Source organism: Atta colombica, unplaced genomic scaffold (assembly GCF_001594045.1).
Source record: "Atta colombica isolate Treedump-2 unplaced genomic scaffold, Acol1.0 scaffold83, whole genome shotgun sequence".
NCBI classification, from domain to species: Eukaryota; Metazoa; Arthropoda; class Insecta; order Hymenoptera; family Formicidae; genus Atta; species Atta colombica.
This window is the reverse complement of record NW_017259576.1, coordinates 2,147,285-2,153,337: the sequence shown is the minus strand read 5'-3', so window position 1 is coordinate 2,153,337 and position 6,053 is coordinate 2,147,285.

Genomic DNA, 6,053 nt, shown 5'->3' with positions numbered 1-6,053 from the left:
TATATATATATATATATAATTGATATCAAAAAATCTTTCATGATATGAGATAGCTATTGTATCTCTGTATATTATTTTATTCCATTAGCAGAATACATCTATTTTTATCGTAATTATAGTTTCCATTATTAATGTTTTAGATCACAAAATTGTTTACGCGACATAATATGAGAGGAACGCTGTATAATTTTGTCTCTTCTCAGTGTAGCACTATACGTAATGTGGGATAAAATGATTTCAACAAATTATCTTCATTAAGCATGCGTACATTCAGCACGATAGTGCCATTACACTGTGCTTCTTCGAGAGAAGCTTATCTCGAGTTGCGTTACTTAGTTGCAGTAATTATTATACACTCCACGCTCCAAGGAGCAAGCTAATTCGGTACACTGGCGTAGACTTACGTAGAATCTCTTTCTTATTTCATGAACTCCTAAATATATATCATACTTATAAGTTTTTTTTATAATAGATGCGTATTTTATCGAAATTCATATCTATTCAAGAAAGAAAATTTATAAATTCGCTATCAAACGCAAGACAGAATATAACGCAAAACAAAACGCAAAAAGAATATAATTGGGTAATAAAATTATAATTAATTACTTCTTATCTTAATTTTTTATTTTAAATGTACTTATTTTAAATGTAACTTTCTTATAAGTAGTATTTTATTATAAATAATAGTATTATTGCTGAGTTTGTGTCGAGAAATATTGCACGTTATTGTTTTTCTCTCTATTTTCATAATATTTTTTATTAATATTTTTTATTAAATATAATTATCATCGTTATTATCACTGCGTTTAGCAATATTTTTTTTATTATTTTAATTAATTCAAGTTTTCTATATAAGAGAAGATTTCTTTCTTGTACTTGACATAATATAAATTTATATCGATATTAAAATATTATTCATTTATTAACGTTAATTCGAAATTGAACGTATTATAAAGATAAAATAAAAAAACGGGTTGTAAAATATTATTATACCAACCGGTTTAAATCGGTTCTGCTTTTTCATTGGAAGACCAACTGCTATGGTTGGAACGTGACGCACGCAATGGCACTCTATGCGGCGGACGCACGCGTGTTGGACATTCACATACGCTTAGTGAAACAATTAGACGATTTTATCGCGGTACGCCACCGGTGCATTCTGTCCCCTTCGCGAGCCCCCAAGCAAACCGGAAGCTGCGGTGGGGGGAGAAGGCCGCCCCCATCTACCTCTGTGTACACTTCCGGCGACACTCATTAACACCCGCCCGGCACGGATTTGTTGCTCGTAATTGTCCACGATTAATCGGGTTTTGTACGATTTACTCTAAAACAGTTAGGAATATTAACGGAAAAATTTTTCACTGCAAATTACGACAAAATTTATTGAAATTCCTGTATTCTTATCACACCGCAATTATTTGTATTAAGTTATTTCATATTTCAAAACACAATTGATTTTTATTCACAATTGATATATATTTTTCTTATATTTAAACAAATAACTTTTTAAATTAATTAGCTAATTAGATATTTTGATAATTTAATTTTCTTATATCCAAAATCTTATGAATCTGATGACTTGAAAGCAAAGACTGCAAAGCATTTTTTTTAATATATCGGCCAGCGAATTAATAGAAATAGGAAAATCCCTATAATTGTATTTCTTTTTTTTCTGAGAAGAGTGTTTGAACCTATGTTTAGCACTCTGGAAATTTCTGGCAGGTGGATGGCACCTGTTACTCTATAGGGCGATTACGAAGCGGCAGATTTCTTTTTAAAGCGGTTCGCAGGTATTTCGTCACTATAATTACTATTGTTTCCGGGATCTTTTCGAGAAAGGTGAGGAAAATCGTTCGAGGTTGACCGCGAGGCCGTTGAGGCAAGATAATTCATCGCTTTCTGTGCCGACCCGGAACCCTCGGAAGTTAGCCTGATAGACGGTCACTTAAGGGGGCTTTTCATGCCGGTAATCGAGAAAATTGGTAAAGTACAGCTCGCACGGAAATCCGCGGTAATCACCAACCGGGTCTGACAAGGGGCCGTTAATTTATCGACCGAAATCACAGGCTCTCGAGACCGCAAATCGATTTTTAAATGCACCATTTCGCCACCGAGTTTTCCATTCGATACGTTCGTTTAACGTATACATTGTCAGACCGCGAAATAATCAATGCTTGGTATATGCTGTCATTGCTCATCTTCCTATATGTACGACATTACGTATAATATGGAATTATAGTCTTTAATGTGTTTGTGAGCAAAGTAATATAATAGCCAAGTAATATATTATTACGTTTTCTATTAATTAGAAGACGTTTTCATAAATTTATTTAGGAATGATTTCTAATAATAATTACATAGATTAGATTAAATTAGTTTTAATTAAATTTATGATTCATATTACTCATTTATTAATTTTAGAAGAAACAAACAAAATAATTTTAACATATATAAAGGAATTTGTATCTAACCACTGTTAAGTTTCATTTATTGATTATATAATTTTTATATATAATCAATATTTAAACATACATATACATACGTGACGTGATGAAGGTAACAATTAATTTCGTGTGACAGTGAATGAAGCGCAGGTTCGATTTCACTTGAAATCGGTGCCGGATGTGACGTGGATTTGAAAAAAGAAATACGGAATCGAGAAACGACGTGGTAATCATTAAAAAGAGATTTTGGGACTTTATGCCCGGAGGGGAGACTGCCTCCGAAAAGGTATAACGTGAATGGAACCGGTAATTGGATCTCTTAGTCCGAGTAGCTTCCATACAATCACGAGAATTTTCACTAATTCCGTCCAATTTTCAGAGACATTGTTTTTTTCTTTGCTTCGATGTGCCCGCGGCGTTTTTAGCCATAGATCGAGGTTGAGGATTTTGAAATCACGGTTTGACCATTGACACATCCACATACCCACTTCTCAACGATTACAGTAGCGGTTGTCTCTTTTTGTTCATTTTTATTTGAGAATCGACGAAATATAAAGAAAAAATAAAGAACGTAAAAAATTCATCTCCAACGCGATCAAAAGCAACGTAAATTTCAGAAAGTAACAGTCCCGTGTCATTGAAGAAGCGAGACTAACGCGGCAGATGGTGCAACGTTTGTCCGACATTGAACAGCTACCTTTTATATTCGGTTCTTTCGATTAATGATGCCTAGTAGAAATTAGATTAACCTATCAAGCATGGTTGGAATTATATCTACGTGAATGTGCCTTTTAGATAATTTTCTTGTGTGAAACTAAGAAAAGATGGCTCGTGTATCATCCGCTAAAAATCTTTTCATTTTGGCTACAGATGTGCTATTTGAATAGACAATTTTCTTTTCGAGCATTTCTTTTTTTGTGCTTAAAAAGATTTGGCTTCTTGTTCTCTCTCATTCAATTATACTTATTACTATAAATATCTCTTGTACTTCAAAAGCACAACTTAAAAAATTAAATTTCTTAGAAAAAGGAAAAAAGTTTTTGAATTTTTGACAGAAAATTAGTGATTAATTAAATAATATAGCCAAAAATATAAATATAGACAAAAAAATATATTTTTAATATGATCAAATGTTGTTTTCGTTTCACAATTCCTTAAAAACCACTACTCTTTTTAATTATAACAATTTTAACAATTTTTTAAAACTATTCTTTTTGAAATAATTCTTAATAATTATTATTTAATAATATAATTTTTTTATGGAATTAAGTTTTTATAATTGATAGAAATGTTTACTTAATTCATTCATGGCAATAAACTTAAAAATTACGTTTGAATTGCTTCACTTTTAAAGTAAAAGAGCGATTCAAGTTAAGATCTACATAGTAAGTAAAAATAGATCCAGTTTTTAAACTTTTATATAAAGCTTTATATGCTACAGAATTTATCTATCCGTGTGTATAAATGTGTATATAAATGTTTCCTCGTGTATCACGATATATTATCGCAAAAATGTTGCAAATTGCACATTCGAAACAAATTTCATCACGATAATATTCCATGGTTGGTCGATCCGCATTAAGCGCGAGTGATTTCGCGGTATGATTTCATCGAAAAAGAAAGTGCAATTCGGCTGCCGGGCGTTTGGCAGCGCCATAAAACCAGGATTGCCACTTTTGTCCGCGAGTACGTTAATCGATGTCCAGAAAATTAGATTAACGCATGTCGTCGCCGCGGCCGCACACATCGCGCGACACCGAATATAATACCAACTAACGACTTTCGCCGGTGCGTTAAGCGCTCCCATTGTTCTATCGCGGAAGTGCGCCGGTGAGCCGGAAACGCTCCGCTCGGCCGCAATCATTTTCGCCGTCGTGAATGACAGCAGAGCGTGTTCGTTAACACCAATTACCATGCGCTCGTGCGCGCCTATTATATTGAATTATCGGAAAATTCCTCCCGAAAGCAAATCTGTAAAATTTCATTCGCTTTACACGATTTATCGAGCGCGACAAATTATGCCCCGAAACGTAATTCGGCACAGGAATGATATAATCCTGATAGTTAATCTTCGAGTTACGACTTATGAAACAACAATGATTTTTCTCTTCTTGAGAAACAAAAGAAAAGTTTATATAAATAGATATCTCTCAACTTTACCGTACCGGATCTTAGCTACAATTCTATAAAAAATAATCTAAATTTTTATATTATCTCAAATAATAATGTGTTGTATCTGGCTATGCAATTAAATGGATTTGTTGGATTTGTTTCGCCTTAAAGCAGTTAGTGTTTCTTAAATGATCAATATTTTTAATAATATTACTGATATCTATTTTAAACAATTCAAAACAAACAATATTAAAAGCTTAATATAATCTCTGCAGTCGATCAATAATATTGTACAATATCAAATATTATGCTATAAAATCGCTTAACAGTTAGAAATTAGAATGGAAGGGTTTCTTGAAGTATTTCGAGATATTATTCTTACAAATACTATTTATTACTATTTATTTTAACGAAATAAAGATTACACACTCAAAAAAGTAATCTTGTAGTTATATCGAAAATTATCTAAGTACGAAAAATAGCTACAAATAGATAAATTTCTAACAAATACTGATATCGAATATGTATTGCATATGTATGCGAATCAGATGACAGAGATAGAATTTAGATTTGTGCTATAAATTCTGCGTATGATACATAATTTTCTATCAAATATAAAAAACATCTATGATTCTAGCTGGAGCAGCAAAATATTTTTTTGTGTGCAGGTTTATGCCTGATTCTAACTTCGATTAACTCTTTCACACGCAATTATGACTTCGATACTGAATCTGATTCTAGCTTCTTAACATCTACTATAATCACTCCGTGATTGATTTCGACTAGTTAATCGTAATTCGTCACTATATATAATTTCTTTCTTTGCAAAACTCTAGGATTTCTAGGAATCCAGGAATTATAGACCTTCAATCGGACTATTTAGTTACCATAAACTATAGTTACCATTGTGCGCACAGTCAAAGTTCAGACAAACATCTAATTCTGCAATTCCGCAAAATGTATAGCGTGATGTTTGCGTGATGATGCGGACTACTTTGTAGCCTTCGGACTGCAACAAATGTAACCTTAATACATATATAATTTATTTATGTGATCGCATCATGTTCCGTCCAGCAAGTCACTTTTGTCGACTATATGCATCGGTAGAGCGTCAGTGAGCATCGTTAGACAGAAATAGAGAAAGTTACCGTTATAATGCTGCGTATAATGCTGCGTTTTCGCAGCTGAACACTCATGCGACTAACGAACAATAACAACAATAACAATATGAAAAAAGAAGGGAGAAGTAAATAGATCGACAAATCATAACTGGAACACAAGAGATAAAGTGAAACAGGAGGCAACTGTACAAGAACCTAAATGAATTACCGATTTTTGCCTATGGCTCTTATGCTTTTAATCAAGCTTTTAATCCTTCTTTAACATAATGGAACAGATGCAATTTTTGTCTATTTTATAGTATCCATGCGCTATTTAATAGTAAAATTTCATGATATATATATATATATATATATATATATATATTATTTAATAAAT